The following is a 19,042-nucleotide window of genomic DNA, read 5'->3' as shown; positions in this document are numbered from 1 at the left end:
GTGCTGGTCTTCAGGGGGAAGGTCTCACTTGCTGGAATGAATGTAGGTTTGACCAAGAAGGACAGTTCCACCAGAGCAGAGGGGTGTGGGATTTGGAGCAAAGCAGGCTAAATAACCAGTGTACAGGTTAGCTACCCTCAGCAGGTGTCTCTGCACCTATGCTGAGGGGTAGGGGAAGGTGGGGTTGTTTGCCCATCTTCTCTCCAGGAGTAGGTCAGCACTCTCAGGGTTCTAGCCTAGCCAAGCCTACCAACCTCTAAAACTATAGTCTTTGAGAACTGGTTGTAAAAACTCACAAAAATCAGCCCCTCTTATTTTCCCAGCCAATGATTTGGGGGAAATGTTCTTATACATCCCCCGGCCTCTCTCTCTCTCTCTTTCAATGACCAGGATTCCCTCCCACTGCAGCACCACAGTCTGGTTTCCCCCAAACCACATCTCTGCACTTCCTACCTTATTTGATGTGGCTTCTTGTCTCCCTCTGGTTGTGTAGTTTGTTCTGTCAGGCCTCAGGTTGATTTCTTGGGTAATCAGAAGGATTTGCTAGTTATCTAGCTATGTTCAAGGAATGAGGCAAACCTAGTGTTCTACTATGCTGCCATCTTAACTGCTCCTCCCCATGGGTTTTCCAATCCACAAATATATAACAAATATGCTTCATATATAACTATACTTATCTCTATAGAGCTTTCGAACAGATTTTGGGTTGACTTTATTCTTAGTTACTTGATAATTTTGAAGCTATTAGTGGTATTTTTAAAGATTTAGTTTCTTGGTTTGTTTGTTCATTTATTAATGGTATATACTGATTTTCTGGCATACAGTAATTAAATATTATGTATTATATTTATATGTTATATATTTTGTTAAATTCTCTTATTAATACTAAGAGTTTATAAATTCTTTTGGATTTCTTACCTAAGCAATCATGCCATCTGTGAATAATGACAATTCTTTTTAATTTCTGTAATTCATTTTATGCTAAAGAAATAGTTTTCTGCTTCCAGAACAAATACTCAACATTTTTATTGATCCTTTATGACATCATAAAAACACTTACAATGTTAAAAAAATAGTTAATATTGATTTATAGCTAGAGTTTATTATATGTTGTGGGAAATAAGATTCCAACTTTGTCTTCCAAAGATTAACCAATTGTTTAGACACTATACATTTATTGATACAGTCATTTGTCACCTTTATCATATACCAAATTATAGCATACAATAGAGTTCTTTAAAATTTACCTAATTTACCCCATTGATTTGTTTATTCTTGCACTGATTGCTGTTTTCTTTCTTTCTTTTTTTAAAGATTTTATTTATTTATTTGAGAGAGTGAGTGAGAGAGAGAGAGCATGAGAGGGAGAAGCATACTCCCCGCTGAGCATGGAGCCAATGTGGGGGTCGATCCTGGGACTCTGGGATCATGACCTGAGAAGAATGTAACCACATTTGTGATGTGCACAAGCCTGACAAGTGTGTACATGGTGCACATATTGTCAGTGTTCTTGCTGGTTTTATTTAATGGTAGTCTGGAATTCTGGATTTTGTTGTTTGTTCTTTTATAACCAAAGAGAAGCATAATGACTCCCAATTAATATAGTCTGTTGAGAATGATCAAAATAATTTTCTATTTTCTCATTGATTTGCGAAGAATTGTTTAAAAAGTATATTAATTATTTGCTAAAGGTTTTCTAATGCTTCTTCTCAAGAGGCCAAGTTTCAAGGCCACCTGGCTATCTTTGAAACTTCAGCTTACAGAGGCAGAACATTTGTTTTCCTGCCCAAATATGACCCCGCACACACTTCCCTCTCATGCTATGTAATAGACTGCATGGAGGGTTTGGATAAGCTTGGGAAATGATATTGACTAGACACCATATATTTTGGTTCATAGATTTCCTCATTTTAAAATGCTGCTCATTCTAGATGCGAGAAGGCAGCATTATGATTTTTGAGTTTTGGGGAGGTGTATTTCAGGCTTTGTCTCCTACCAGGGACTATTGAATTGCTAGTGCCCTCAGGGCTATCTTTTAGGTCACACATGTCTCCTGGAGCTTTAGTAGGAGATATTTTTAGACATCTTATTTTAGATACTTTTGGTCCTCATCCAAAGAAAACAACTTTGTTTTACCTAATAAATATGCCATGGGCAGGGGCACCTAAGTGGCTCAGTGGTTGAGTGTCTGTCTTCAGCTCAGGTTGTGATCCCGGGGTCCTGTGAATAATATTATAAGGAACACCAAGATACATATCTCTTTGAAATCCTGATTTCAATTCTTCTGGATTAATTCCCCTGTAGTGGGTTTACTGGATGATATGGTAGATCTTTAAAATTTTTTTTATTTTTTTATTTTAGGAACTTCCATGCAATTTGCCCTAGTGGCTGTACCATTCCCGTCAAAGTATGAATTCCCTTTTCCTTGGCAGCAGTTGCTATTTTTGCCTTTTGGTAATAGCTTTCCTAACAAGTGATAAGGTGATATCTCATTGTGGTTTTGATCTTCATTTCCCTGATGATTTGTAATATTGAGTATCTTTTCATATACCTGTTGGCCATTTGTATGTTTTCTTTGGAGAAATAGCCAAGTCCTTTTAACATTTTTTAAATCAGGTCATTTTTTAATGCTATTGAGTTATATGAGTTTTTAAATATATTTTGGATATTGACCCTTATCAAATAGATTGCAAATATTTTTCTGCCATTCCTTTTTATTTTATTTTATTTTATTTTATTTTATTTTTTTGCTTTACTGATGGCTTCTTTTTTTGTATAGAAGCTTTTTGTCTGATGCAGTCCCACTTGTCTATGTTTGATTTTGTTGCCTGTGCTTTTGGTGTCAAATTCAAAAAATTACTGCCAAGACCAATGTCAAGAAGTTTTTCCCCCTATATTTTCTTTAAAGAGTTTCATAGTTTCAGTTCTTATATTAAGTTTTTAGTCCATTCTGTGTTAATTTTTGTGTCTTACACTAGTAAGATAAGGGTCTAATTTCATTTTTTTGCTTGTGGTTTTCCAACAGCATTTGTTGGAGAGATTATCCTTTCTTGATTGTTTGGGCTTTCTATTCTGTTTCATAGGTCTATATGACTGTCTTTATGCCAGTACCACATTGTTTTAATTACTATAGCTTTACATTTTAAAATCAAGAAGTGTGATGCCTCTGGCTTTATTCTTCTTGTTTGAGGTCACTTTGGTTATTCAGGATCTTTTGTAGTTCCAAATGAATTTTAAGATTGTTTTTCTGGGACACCTGGGTGGCTCAGCAGTTGAGTGTTTGTGTTTGGCTCAGGGTGTGATCCCGGGTTTCCAGAATTGAGTCCCGCATCAGGCTCTCTGTGAGGAGCCTGCTTCTCCCTCTGCCTATGTCTCTGCCTCTCTCTCTGTCTCTCATGAATAAATGAAGTCTTTAAAAAAAAGATTGTTTTTCTATTTCTGTAAAAAAAAAAAAGTTATTGCACTGAATATACAGATGGCTTTGGGTAAGATGGACATTTTAACAATATTAATTCTTCTAATCCATGTACATGGAATGTCTTTGCATTTATTTGTGTCTGCTTTAATTTTTTTTTTATCAGTGTTTTAGAATTTTCAACGTACAAGTCTTTTGTTTCCTTGGTTAAGTTTATTATATTAAGTGAAATAAACGAGTCTTAGACAAATACTGCATGGCTTTACTTGTATGAAATTGCCAGACTCATAAAGGCAGAATATAGAATGGTGATTGTCAAGGGTTGGGTGACGGGGGAGTGGGTAACTGTTTTTCAATGAGTATAAAGTTTCTGTAACGGAAGATGACAGTGCGCATAGTAAAGAATATGGTATTGTACATTTAAAAAATATGTATTGAAACTTCTAGGTCCAAGATGGAGCTGCTCTTGCCCAGAGTGCCACGTCAGCAATCCGAAATCTATGTAACTTTCCTGGTCCCATAAATGCTGTGCATGACTAGAAATACAGTATATCCGGCCAGTCAGTCCCCAGCTGCCAATATCTATCATGATTTCCTTGTTCTTAATAAGGTTAGATATACAGTTAACTTAAGCTGAAGACTCTTTCTTTATTCCCTGATTGGCTTCTTCTGCAAAAACTTCCTGCTGTCTAGTGTTCTGGACTCTTGAGAATAAAAACTATCCACTCCATGAAATATGAAATAAAATTTGCTTAGATTAACTAAATTTCTCTCTTTGATTATTTTAACATGTGTTAAGAGGATACATCTCACATTAAGTCTTCTTACAATAAAATATGCATAAAAGAACATAGGAAAGGTTTTGGAAGTGATGGGTATATTTAGTATCTCTGTTATGATGTTGATATCATAAGTGCATGTATATGTTGAAACTCATCAAAATATATACATTAAATGTGCACAATTTTTTGTTTGTAAAATATTACTCAATAAAGCTGAAAAACACACAAAAAAAGGAGCTTTCTAAAAAGCATACAAAAAAAAGAAGGGACAGTAATATGATATGTAAGTTTTGAAGTAAGGTAAATAGTAAGATTATGCCCAATAATCTGTTTCAAAACAATATTAATGAAGAGTTTAGTGGCACAATTTTCACCATTTTTAACATTTATAACATATTTCTCTATTTGTTTAAATATCCCATAAAGAAATAAGTAGTTAGAATAAAATAAAATTACCTAAAATTCCATCAAATTAATACAAAATTTATTAAATTTACTCAGCTCTAGAGAACAAACTCATGGTTACCAGAGAAGAGGTGGGTGGGGGGATGGGTAAAATAAGTGATTAGGGATTAAAGAATGTACTTGTGATGAGCACAGGGTGATGTATGGAATTGCTGAATCACTATATTATACACCTGAAACTAATGTAAGATTGTAAGACTGTATGCTGGAGTTGAAAAAAAAAAGCATCATTAAATTTGATTTTAATGTCTATAAATAAGAATTTAGTACTCTTAGAAACTGACAATAATTTAACCAATATTATCGGAATAACCAAAAAGCCACTTTTTTCTCACCTTCCAGGTTAGATTCTGCCAACCAGTAAATTATTTTTGGTAAGTGACCAAAATATCCAACTAACAATGGCTTAACAGTAAAGTTCGCCATACAATTTCACATAAGAATAGAAGATTCAGGCAATTCTTGTGTTGGCTACCTCAACCTCACAATGATGTCAGAGCTCTAGGTAGACAATATATATCCATTTCAGGATTTACCCCCATCCTTCCTTCTAGCCAGTAGATCTCTAACGAGGGTTAAGTTACAGTATAATTCATCTAGGGGCATACTGGACCTGATAAGGGAGAAATAAGTTATACTTCACAGCAGCTACAAGGGCCTAGATATCATGTACTAGATGACTACTTGGGATTCTGATGGTACTTGGTCAAAGTGGTCAACGTAGAACATAAAAAAAAGGGAGGAGTTCATTGTTCTGGGGACACTTGACCCAGATGCTGAATTTATTATCCTATATTCCAGAAATGGTGCAGTCCCAGTGCTAGGATGGTTACTAGAAACATGAAAAAATCATATTCCAGGTGCATCCAAAGGTCAAGCAGTCTCTAAGTAGTTGGAGTATTAGAATGGATATACCATGAAAGTTTGGGAAGCCCATAGATGATTTGGCTCCATGGGCTGGCCCAAAGGATAGCTATTTACCAGTTTTAAGCAAAGTGCTGACAAGGAGATTCACTAAAATATTCAGTGATGGCTCTCTATAAGCCAAGACTGATTGCAAAGAGACCACTAAAAAACTAGGCTCACCAATAATAAAAGGGATAATAGAACCCTGCAACAATGGAGGCCAAGTGATGACACTTAATTTCCAGAAATCATATGTATGCAACTATTATAATGAGGCATAGTGTTAGAGTGATCACCAAGGATGACTGACTTGCAAAGAGATGGTGAATAGAATGCAGTATTGCTAAAGATAAGATTAATGGACACTACTCGTTTTGTACTTCAGAAGAAGTCAAAGATAGATGACCAGGAGTCTGAGGGCAGTCACTCCATAAAGTCACAATTACTTTCTGGATCTGAGTCAGACTTAGGATCTGTTGACTGAAGGGGAAGCTGAATCCCTAGGAGGAAAGACCTTGCAACACCATGACAAGCATAAATGGTTATGATTCCCCAAATCCTTCCTCAAAGAGGCTTAAGGCTATTTACTAAGATAATTGTTAACTGAGGAAGAGGGAATATTTCAACAATTTGGATATAGAGTCTGGTTTACCACTGAAACCCAAAGACCTGAAGAGTCATCATAGTCCCCCTGCTAGAATAGGAGTATATGGAAGCTAGGCAAAGATTGTAGTTTTGTCTATATTTCTGCTTAAATTGATCCCCTGGATTTGCAGCCCCACCTGATGGAACTTTCTCCATTCTCAAATGTGTGTCTGTGATATACATACTTAGTAGTTGATGCAATCCCCAGCTTGGGTTCTTTACCTATGGAACTAGTGTTATTATAGTAAGGAAGGCCAAGAGATAATCTCTGATTACCTTCTACCCCCAGCCAATATAATCAATCAAAAATAATATTGCATCTTAAGTTGGAATAGGTATACAAGTTAGATTCATAGGTAGTGATTGGTCAGGGGCCTGGAAGAAGAATTGGAAAATTAGGATAAGGAGGTATGAGGTAGAGGAATGTAGACATGCACGTAGGAATGGAATAAAGTATGAAAAGCTTTGTATCACACGTTAATGTTCAATTAAAAACGTCTACTACTAAACAACTGAGTTGACAGGATGATTTGGCCAAGTGATATCAGCCTTAGTCATTGGCCACCCCAGTACTTGTATGATAGGCACATAAATAGAATGAGAGAGAGAGAGAGAGAGAGAGAGAAAGGTTATGCATTGGCCCAACAGTATGTGTTCGCACTTAAAAAGGCTTATTTAGGTTCTGCAGTTGTAGAATGTTCAATTTACCTGCAACAGACCAACACTGAACCCTTGGTACAATCTCATTCCACAGAGAGACCAACCACCGCTTAGCAGCAAGTTGACTATATCAAATCCCTTCTATCCTGGAAGAACCAGAGATCTGTTCTAATAGGAATAGACATGAGCTCCAGGTATAGGTTTTTCTTTCCTGCTTTCAAGGTCTCAGCTAGGATGACTGTCTGAAGTCTTCAGGTGTATGATTCACTGCATCTCATATAAGGTCATAGTAGACCAGAGGATTCATTTTTGAACAAACTAGATATAGGAATGGGATTGCAAAAATGAGACCCACTGGTGATTTTACCAGCCAGCCTGATCAAACATTGCAGCAGCCTCCTGATGGTGTAGTCAAAGGGCCAACTTAAGGGGGACACTCTATGAAGATGGGGTGACATTCATCATCTTCATACATATGTACCCTCAATACAAATGTTAATCTCAAGAATTTTCATTAATATTTACAGTTGTTGGAGAAACAATATGAAATTGAACCTTTAAGTGAACAAGCTTTTGGAGTGCATTCATTTAACCCTGGGGGCAAAATTTTAAGAGGGGAGAAGACCTTCATGGGATCAGGCAGCTGTGCCTCTAGTTGTGAGTAAGATATCCAGGTATCTGAGCTCTCCACAATTATTACAGCTTCCTGAGGCAGGTTGAGCACAGCCTTTGCTAACTCATTTTTGTGTGCGACCTTTCCAGCAGCTTCTTGGTCCAGAACTTAAGGACTCTCAGCACAGTTATATGGAGCTCAGGGATACGGGGAACTGGTTGTGGCTGATAGAAAAAGTTGTGTCAAAAGTTGCCAAGTGAAAAAATAGTCAGTTAAAAAAAGGAAAGAGTAAAAAAGAAGCTAGGAAAGAAAGCTAGATTGTCTGGAGTTTAAACTAGGCTGCACTACTGGGGGAAAAGGAGAGATGTGTAAGGAAACAACAAAGTATATCCATAATTAAAATATTTAATATCTGCCTGCTGTTTGGAGCAGAAGGTGGTAGGAAGAAGGCACATTATGAGACATTTTTCTTGAGTGTTTTGACATAAGAACAAATTATTTTAAGTGAGCTTGCTTCAGACAATTTTATCAAGTTTATAAGATAGCTAGAGCTATTTTAAATGCAAGCATTTAATTATTTCATCAAAAGACTTGTAATTTCCAATGGAGTATGATTAAGATATTATGTCCAGCCAGGGATGATTCCTACTTGCTGCTAATTAATATTTTTATCCAATCTTGAAGCTTGTCTTATTTATGTAATTGTATTTTCATCATGTTCATCCTGATCTTGGCTATCTGCAGGGTGTGATGACAGGGGACAGGAGAGCATCACTTCTGGAAGATTTCTGCTCCAGAGCAGCTTCATGTGACTTCAAGTGACAGGGTCATAACTGGAAAAAGTTAATCCTTTGGAAGTATTGGGTGAGTTACCTCTTCATGGCACACATGATGATGGGAGGTGGGGGTTGGGATAATAGAAGGTAAACCCAGGACATTCAGACTTTGTCACATAAATGGAGAGAAAAATAACATATTAAAATTGTTAAAAGAACAGTTTTTCTGGAGATCCCTGGGTGGCTCAGAAGTTTAGCTCCTGCCTTCGGCCCAGGGCTTGATCCTGGAGATCCGGGATCGAGTCCCATATCAGGCTCCCTGCATGGAGCCTGCTTCTCCCTCTGCCTGTGTCTCTGCCTCTCTCTCTGTGTCTCTCATGAATAAATAAAATCTTTAAAAAAAGAAAAAGAATAGTTTTTCTGCATGGAACCTGCATTTAAATGCACACACACACACACATATCCACACATATATATCAGGGTCTATTATGCCTTGTGTATTTATATTTATATATTTATTTTTTGGGCTACATATGTATGTATGTTCAAAAGTGAAGCTATTGATGGAGGTGCACCTTTGTAAATGTATACTTTGGACCATGAAGGAACTTGAAAGAAAAACACAACTCAAAGTAACGTTGATATCAACTGACTCTCTGCCAGTCAGTTTGAGGGGTTTAATATGGTTTAATGTTCAACTATTAATGATAATGATGACAAAAGAGTGAAGAGTTTCTGTCCGCCACTTGTAAGTGACATTTTGATGTGTGTGACATTTTGAAAATTCCTTAATTCTGTTAACCTGGGTTTCTCATAAACAACAAAGGATAACTTCTACATTCTTAGCTTCTCCTCCACAGCAAATTTCCTCTATCTTCAAAATGGCAAGTGCCAACTTACAAATATGTTTACTCAAATATTCAAACAATAAAGAAGAATTTTATATATATATATATATATATAGAGAGAGAGAGAGAGAGAGAGAGAGACAGGCAGATGAATGAAGAAGCAGGCTCCACACAGGAAGCCTGATGTGGGACTCAGTCTTGGGACCCCAGGATCACACCCTGAACTGAAGGCAGGCGCTAAACCACTGAGCCACCCAGGGATCCCCTGGTCATTTTTTCTTTTCATTCCTTTCTTTGCTGTTGTAATTTTTACTAGGTATGGATATTATTATTCTAATGTTGGAAAAAAGCAATAACCTGTCTCAAGTCTTGATATTGTCCCAACTTGTTACTGTCCCAAAGAAAGCAGGTCAATAGCTCATATATTAACAGGGTAGTGTAACAGAATCTGAAACCACTAACATGAAATGCCTATTTCATTACTTCTACATTTATTAGTTGGCATTCTACTGTAAGGAACAACTATTTCTTTTTTTCCAATGTATTTATTTATTAATATCTATATGGTCTTATTGATTTTTAAAATCTAATTCAAACAGTCATAAACAGCTCTATTATTGTTCTTTTGGGCATTTAAAATTTTTCATTTCTTTATTTGAGAGAGAGAGAGAGAGAGAGAGAGAGAGAGAGAGAGATTGAGAGCAGGAGGAGGAGCAGAGGGAGAGAGACAAGCAGACTGTGCTGAGCACAGAGCCCAACACGGGCCTTGACTGCAGGATCCTGAGATCATAATCTGAACCTAAAATCAAGATTCTGTCACTTAACCCATTGAGTCACCCAGGTATCCCCACTATTTTTTTGGGGGGGGGTTTGTTTTTAAGACTTTTTTTTTTCAGAGCAGTTTTAGCTTACAGCAAAACTGGGTGGAAGGTACAGAGATTTCCCACATTCCTCCTGCCCTACACATGCATAGCTTCCCCCATTATCAATATCCCCACCAATGATGCATTTATTATAACTGATGAATGTACACTGACACATCATTATCATTCCAAATCCATAGTTTACATCAGGAATCACTCTTGATGGTATACATCCTATAGATGTGGACCAATTTTTAATGACATGTATCCACCATGATAGTATCATACAGAATGATGCTGTTGGCCTAAAAATCCTCTGTGCTCTATTCATCCCTCCCTCTCTCCCTAATCCCTGGCAAACACTAATTGTTTCACTGTCTTTATAGTTGTCTTTTCCAGAGTGTCATATAGTTAGAATTGTATGGTAGGTAGCCTTTTCAGACTGGCTTCTTTCATTTAGAAATCCACATTGAAGTGTCCTCCATATCATTTTATGGCTTGATAGCTCATCTCTTTTTAGCACTGAATAATATTCCATTGTCTGGATGTATCACTGTTTGTTTATCCCCTCACCCACAGAGGGACATCTTGGTTGCTTCCAAGTTTTGGCAATTATTGTTTGTTTTATGCTCAAATTATGCAACATTTGGTCAAAGGTAGTCACTTCGGCTGTCCTTAGGTCCTTTTGATTTCCTCCCACTTTCTGTTCTTTTGTTTGTTTTTGTTTTCTTTTAAGCATTTCCTTATTTTCTGCTAGAAGAAGATATTTTATGCTCCTCTGGTACTTTTCCAGCCTCATCCTTATCTCTCAAAGAAGCATTGCTTCCTTTTAATAGCATTATAACCAAGATTTGGATGCTAGATGCGCTCATTGTTACTGGAATGTCATTGCTTCTAAGTTCTCTTGATAAAGAAAACATAAGCACACAGACATAGACACGTTCATACACACCCATATACACACAGACACACACACAGACACGTTCATACACACCCATGTACACGTTCATACACACCCATGTACTCACATACACACACAAATAGATAATACACACATAACACAAAGCACACTTGTATATTTAAATATCTATTTAAAAATCTTAAAAAAATAAAAATCTGGTCATACTGATACAATACTTCTATTTCCTTCCAATTCAACACTCCAGAGTTCATTTTGTTCTTTCTCCTTTCCATATTTGTGACTGGCCATGTGGAAGAGAAAATGAAATCAACATACAGAAATGCAAATAAAAGCTGTACAAAGACTCTTGGTGACAACATAATCCTTGATTCCAGTTGTTCTGGGCCTGTTCTGTACCTGCCTTTTCTAAGGTTTTTTGAAAATTTCAGATAACTTCCCTAAATAGCCTGGTTGGATGATAGTCTTTTGCAACTTGCATAGTATTGACTAATGCTGCGATGAAGGAAAATCCAATGCATGGTCCTGATATATCCCTCCTTTATTCTCTTCCTCCAACAGTATTGGAATGTCACCAAATTTGGCCATTGTGCTATTTTTCTGTATCTGCCTGCAAAGGCAAGGAGACCATAGTTATTACAATGTGATGTTGAGGCATTTAGGCATATAATAAAGTGTAATCTCTGTGACAATGTGAGGAGTTAGTAATAGAACTTCATTTACAGATAAGGGGGTTGGAGTTTAGAGAAGAAAAGGGAGTTCTTTGGGTCACACAGATTGGAATGAAATTGCTGGTCTTTGCAAAACCCTTGGTTTACTTCTCCACACAATGTCACTTCTTACACAACTCCTTACTGTGTGAATTAATTAATTAAATAATTGTTTTTAAATACTGCATATGCCAGTCTATACCAGGGTTGATTCAACAGACTTGTCAACACTTGTCAAGTCTGTTGGTTGCTTTAGCCACTTCAAAGAAATTTTAAGTTACATTCATGTAAATTACACTCATGTAACAGTGGGAAGAAACTGGAGAAGAAAAACTTGAATCAAAGCTCCTGTATCCAAAGGAGCTAATTTACTAATTAGTAAATTAGTTTACATTCAAAACTGGTTCTGCTTTTCTAGGGAAAAAAATTACCTAGTAGTGTCCATAAATACTTATTAGGAAATGCTAATTGTGTTATTATATAAAATACTTATCATTATTTCAGTCTAAATTTCTTACTGAGATGGCCTTTCAGAAAATTTATTTGGAATGGATCTGACCCCAATTGCTTGATTCAGATTCAATAAGATGATTCAATCAAACAGTTCATAAAAACAGTGATAATATTTAAAGGGTATTAAATAGTGATAAAAACATTAACGCAATATTATTAGGTATGAGTGGAATGTTTCGTGCTTTTAGAAATGGCTAATCTATTAGAAGCCCAAGGCTCTGTGCACTCCCCATCTTGGCTACACCTGATGAAAGTAATCAGTGTCATTCTGGCTTTAATGTGAATAAGCCAGAGCAACAGTACAGAGCATGCTGGGTAATGAGGCTTTGGGATTTTTTTGAACGTCCTGGGAGCCAGCCTCTCCTCAGAGGACTTCACGACATCAGACAGCTGCTGCCCTGAGCATTATTACTAACTTGTCAGAATTCCATTTCAAGTTTAGAAAGGCAGGACTCGCATATTTTAGCCCTTGTCCATTCCTCATCAGAAATGAAGGAAATGCCTCCCCCTACCACTCTCTTCTGTCAGCAAAGGGCAGGAACAAACATTATTACAAGTGCCAGATCTTATGCTCGTGACATTTTATCTTATATCATCATTATAATAACCCAGGGAAGCTATTTTAACTCTTCCCATTCTGCATTTGGGAAATGGGCTCAGAGAAGTTAAGGTGAGCAGATTGGATACTCATGAAGGGCAGAGTCTGCACCTGAACCTGAATGTCTTTGACTCACTTGGTCTACTACTAATCCTTCCCGTGAGCTTGCAAATGCCTGGTCACTCAGGACTTGAAAATGTGGTTTTAAGTGTTAATTAGGATAATTATTTGGTCCATTATTTTAAGATCTGCCTATATTCTAATAATAATAATTGTATGGAATTGATTATTTTTGGTCAAATGCTTATATATTATATAGTTATTGTTACTTAGGAATCTTATTGAAAATTTGGTTTTAACTATAAATGATATTGTTGAGCATGAATTGCTATGAGGCTTACATGTTTTGGTTATATAAAGTACTTTCTGAAGAAATAAATTTAGGACAAAACCTCTCATGCCCCTCAGGATAGCATGGACTTTTATTTGTTAGAATTCTATTATCCAAAATGAATATAACTGATGTATAATGACATTGTTATATGATTACACATTACATTTGTTACATTTTCTGGTAACAAAATAAATGCAGTAATAATAAAATGCATAAAAATAAATATAGCTTTTGCTCCATTAAATTAATAAAGCTTTGTGCATTAGAATATTATTTCTGTACTAAATTTAAATAAGATGGTGGAGTGCATATGTGCATGTGTGAGTGTATGTGCGTGTGTGTGTGTGTATGTCATGTGGACCCAACATCTCTCCTTGACCAGCTCTTCCTCTGGTCTATACCAAGTTTTGTATTTGGATGGTTCCTTTTTTTTTTTTTTTTTTTGGATGGTTCTTAATACGTCACAACAAAGTGCTGCTATACAGCTATTCAACATTAACGTTTCATCCTTGTGAAATGAAGAGAATAAAGAAATTAAAATGTGACATGCTAATACCTCTCCTTAGCTCTGTGAAGTTTCTACTTGGCTTTGATTTGGATTCGGTTAACTTTCTTTTTTTTTTTTTTAAGATTTTAGTTTTTATTTGAGAGGGAGAGAGAGAGCACAAGTAGAGGAAGGTGCAGAGAGAGAGAGAGAAAGAGAGAGAGAGAGAAGTAGACTCTCTGCTGAGCAGGGAGCTGGACCTGGGCCTCAATTCCAGGACCCTGGTTACATGATCTGAGCCCAAGGCAGACACTTAACCGACTGAGCCACCCAGGCATCCCCTCAGTTAACTTTCAAGCAAGTCACAGTCAAATAGTATATGCTGATTCTAACTAGAATCTCTATTGCTAGTTTCTGAAATGCTTCTTATAAAGAGATGCTTTTTATTATGTGCTGTTCAATTGTCAATGTTACAGGGCCCTAGTTTCTCTGCTGTAGTTTTTCCCACTAGGTTCCTTACCCTTACCTCCCTTCCAGATCCAACCCTTTGGCTCACTGCTTTATCTAGATGATTGATTATGACCTCAGTTTGAATGTGCCTATAATTTCAGCAGTTTTTCTAGGTCATCACTTACTTTTGGTATCTATCTACTCTCCAGTCTTTGAACCACAAACTCTTCATCTTCCCCTAAATCCTGTGGGACCAGCAGCCAAGCCCATCAAATCAGAGAGATGCAATTTCAGAGACCACAGCACATAGAGTGCAGCCACTGAATGCATTTTGATCCTTCTGATCCTATCTTTATCTAAAATTTTTAATATTTTATTCATCATGGATTTTGTGCATTAATTTTGATTTAAAAATTAGTATTAAGTATTATTTATCTTGATGACTGAGATTTTGGCACCCCCTCTTAAGTTTTATGTCTGGGGTCAGTGCATAATCTACCAATCCCAGTCCCACCTGTGTCTGGAAGTATTCTAGATCTAAACCACTGTCCCCCTACTCCTGATATCAGCCTTTCTTGCTTTGTAAGCACTCCCTTGCTTTAATTCTACATGGAAGCTGTCAACCTTGCCTAATCTGCTGTGATTTTTCTTCATTTCTTCCTGCTCTTATTAACCTGGTGTTTACTTTGACACACCTCTAGTACCCCTGTCTGTACTGGCTATGACCCCAGGAAAGGGGTATCCCTGTCCTATACACAGTTAGTGTCTGTAGTATCATGAGAATTCAGCCAGAGAAACAGTAGGAGATAGATGTATTAAGATATTTATTGGGATCCCTGGGTGGCGCAGCGGTTTGGCGCCTGCCTTTGGCCCAGGGCGCGATCCTGGAGACCCGGGGTCGAATCCCACGTCGGGCTCCCGGTGCATGGAGCCTGCTTCTCCCTCTGCCTGTGTCTCTGCGCCTCTCTCTCTCTCTCTCTCTCTGTGACTATCATAAATAAATAAAAATTTTAAAAAAATTAAAAAAAAAAGATATTTATTGCAAGGAATTGGCTTACATGACTATGGGTCTGACCAAGCTGGTCTGAAAATTGTAGGAATGCAGGCTGGGACTCAGCTCAGGGTGAAGCTGAATACCAAGCCAGAATTTCCTCTTCCTTAGGGAAGACTCAGTTTGAGTCTTTCAACTGATCAAATCAGGCCTACCTAGATTACCTAAAATAATTTCCCTTGCTAATAGTCAACTAATTATGGACTTTAATCACACATCCAATGTACCTCCTGACAGCACTTAGATGAGCTTTTGAATAGCTGAGGGCTTTAACTTAGCCAAATTGACACGTAAAGTCTAACTGATTAGGCCATGTCTTGTGTGGGGTTCCCTGTAAAAGCAATCACTTTTAAAGTTCAATATAAGTTATCAAAAAATTAAAAAGAGGAAAATTTCTCAGGGCTTGTGCTATGAACATGCTCTAAGTCTCATGGGAGAGACTCACATTTATTACTTGTTTGTTTTCTTGCTCCAGGGATAACAGTAGCATGTCCTGAGACTTAATTGTTCAAATTTTGGAACATATTTTCGAACAGAAGGGAAAAGAAAATGAGAGTCAAGGCTCATTTCTGGTCCCTTTTTCTGCATAGGACTTGTTCTAGGCCAGATTTCAAAATGTGTTACCAGGAGCCTTTGTGGGACCCAAGAAATTCAGAAAATGTTCCCCACCCCTGGCCCCTAGATAAGCAACAAGAAAAACCATAGAGCTCACCCTTATTGGAATGAGGAACTAAAAGCTTAAGAAACTCCCCCACCTTTTCCCCATATCAGAATGAAGAAGTTCCTCCAAAAGATGGATGGATAAAGAAGATGTGGTTCATGTATACAATGGAATATTACTCAGCCATTAGAAACGACAAATACCCACCATTTGCTTCAACGTGGATGGAACTGGAGGGTATTATGCTGAGTGAAGTAAGTCAATCGGAGAAGGACAAACATTATATGTTCTCATTCATTTGGGGAATATAAATAATAGTGAAAGGGAATATAAGGGAAGGGAGAAGAAATGTGTGGGAAATATCAGAAAGGGAGACAGAACACGAGAGACTCCTAACTCTGGGAAACAAACTAGGGGTGATGGAAGGGGAGGAGGGCGGGGAGTGAGGGTGAATGGGTGACGGGCACTGAGGGGGACACTGGACGGGATGAGCACTGGGTGTTATTCTGTATGTTGGTAAACTGAACACCAATAAAAAATAAATTTATTATTTAAAAAAAAAGAAAATGCTTAATAAAGAATTATTAAATAATTAAAAAAAAAAAAAAAGAAGAAGAAGAAGTTCCTCCACCCCTTCTGAAAATCCCCTAGACCAGCCCATAAAAACCCAGCTGTAACCCACCTCGGAGTTCAAGTCCCCGCTCTGCTGTGTCAGGTATACTTGGACCCAATCTCGAGCTTGATAATAAACCCTTGTGCACTTGCATCGGTGTCAGCTCCTTGGTGGTTTCTCGGATTTGCAATCTTGGGCACAACACCTTTCTGCATTTCTTTCTTGCTACCTGGGTCGCCTGTGCTAGGAATTTGGGGATTACGAGGAGTCTCCCACTGTGGTGGCTGAGTTCTCTGCACTCCTTCTCTCTCGGATCCCCAAATAAACTCTAATTTGTCTTCTGCTGGACTTTGCTCATCTTAAGACTTCAGAGGAGAGAATCTAAGCCCAAGTGACCTTCCTGGAAAGGTCACTCCCACCCTAGCCCCCTGATCTTTTGCACCAGGAGAACAATGTATGGCCTGCTGAATTTTCTTTGTGAACTGGAGCCATCACAAGAACAACTGCTCACACCAAGTAACTGCAGAGGAAGGGTCCCACCCTATTCCTTGCATTGAGTTTTTTCTTTACCGATGCTGATAACAGGATCAGTGTAGACAACAGACATCACTCTGTCCTGAATGTGGGCCTGAGTGAGAGTGAGGTGTGTGTGCTGAAGGTGGGGGCTGCAAATAAATATACCAACATGAGTTTTTTTTAATATGTTATTTATTTATTCATGAGAGAAACAGAGAAAGGCAGAGACAAAGGCAGAGGGAGAAGCAGGCTCCCAGTGAGGAGCCCAATTAGGGACTCGATCCCAGCATCCTAGAATCACAATCTGAGCTGAAGGAAGACGCTCAAGTGCTGAGCCACCCGGGCGCCCCTAACATCAGTTTTTATTCAATATCCCATATAATTTGATAATAAATTTATTTTTGAAATATTTGAATTGGTTAAATTTTTTATAATTGTTTTTCATGAGTATGTATTATATCATTAGAAATAGTTACAAAGTATAATTCTAGTTTTCAAAGTCTCTATTGGTTTTCCCTCTTAAAACTGAAAGTGTATGTTATTATGTATGTATATAGTGTTTGAAGCAATTATGCCTGTGCCCTCTGACTTGGCCTCTTGGTGGCTGGCTGACCATGAATCAGACCCCAATGGTCTTGAGCAGAGCTAAAATTTCTGGATCATCATTGTGCTCAGGGAAAACAAAGGGGGCAAGAAAGAGTAGGAAGCCTAAGAAGAAGATGGAGTTCCCTAGATAATAAACTGTAAGAATAGAGGAAGAGTCAGGAGAGGCTTCTTGGAGCTATACAGGCTTGGTTCTGAACCTCAGCTCTACTAGTGTGTGACTGCAGGAAGTGGGCAGAGAGGTTTTCTGTTGTTCGTGGTGGTGGTGATATTTTTTAACCTGTAAAATCAGGATGACATTTTACCTAATACATAAAATATTTTTGTGGGTCCAAAAAGATACCACAGATCAAACATCTGCATCATGTTGGTATTTTATAAATGATAAGTTTTATTAGTACGACTATTAATTGGGGTTACAAGTCCTCAGAATATGCAAAGTGCTTAGTTAATAAGAAATAAAGAATGGCTATTGCTTTTATTAGTAGAAATAACTACATTACAACTGTAGTGGCCAAGGGAGAAATTCAAGGACATGATTTGTAACCCACATTTATGACGTAAGTGATGGAGGAGACAGGGGCAGATTTGTTTGAAAATACACTTCACTGGCTCAGGGACTTGGGCATTGAGGTGGGTGCAGGATGGGACACTGAGTCAGGAAGGCGAGGGGCTGAGAGAGTCAAGGCCTCTGTTGCAGAGTTCCTAAAAATTCATATGGATTAGTTTTGTTTCCCCAACAGGTTTACAAAGTCTATTACAAAACTGACAACACACTGACATTTATAGAATGTTGAGCAAAGCTGAACAATGTCAATGTGGTACCATGGATTTGAGAAAAACCTGTCAGAGAGCAGGATTGTTTGCACCAGATTTGATGCAGCAAAACTTTAAAAAATCATGATTTTGACATGTTCTAAAATGAAGACTGCTGAAATGGATGGCATATATAATACAATTCAATCTGGAGTGACCTCAGGCAGAACTTGTTCTTTGCAATAAAAGAAAGTATCTTCCTGTCTGTGTGTGCCTGTGTTTGTATGGGGTGGTGGACTATTTGGGACAATTGAGGCAAATCAGTCCCACTCACAAATGAATCCATCTGGCACATGGAAAGGACACATTTGGAGACACCAAGATCTCTCATAAAGGGAGCAATGTGGCCAAGTAATGTTTGTTTGAGCCTGAAGTAATGTCCAATTGCTGAGAGAAGGCTCACTGCAGTAATATGAATTCCTCTTGTGAGACATCCCCATTGCTACTGTCATTTAAATTGCTACATTTTTGCAAAGAAAATAACTCAATGCTTAGCATGTTTGCCTATTTGAGTCATGGATGCAAAAACTGAGACAGATATTAAGAATAACTGCTCTCTGATAGAAAAAAAAACAATTTAATCTAAATGTTATAAAAACAGACACATAGATCAATAGAACAGAATAGAAACCCCAGAAATGAACATACAGCTATATGGGCAATTAATCTTCGACAAAGCAGGAAAAAAATATCCAATGGAAAAAAAGTTTCTTCAACAGTGTTGGGAAAACTGGACAGCAA

This window comes from Canis aureus, chromosome 28, assembly GCF_053574225.1.
Source record: "Canis aureus isolate CA01 chromosome 28, VMU_Caureus_v.1.0, whole genome shotgun sequence".
NCBI lineage: Eukaryota > Metazoa > Chordata > Mammalia > Carnivora > Canidae > Canis > Canis aureus.
Note: the sequence above shows the minus strand (reverse complement) of the source record.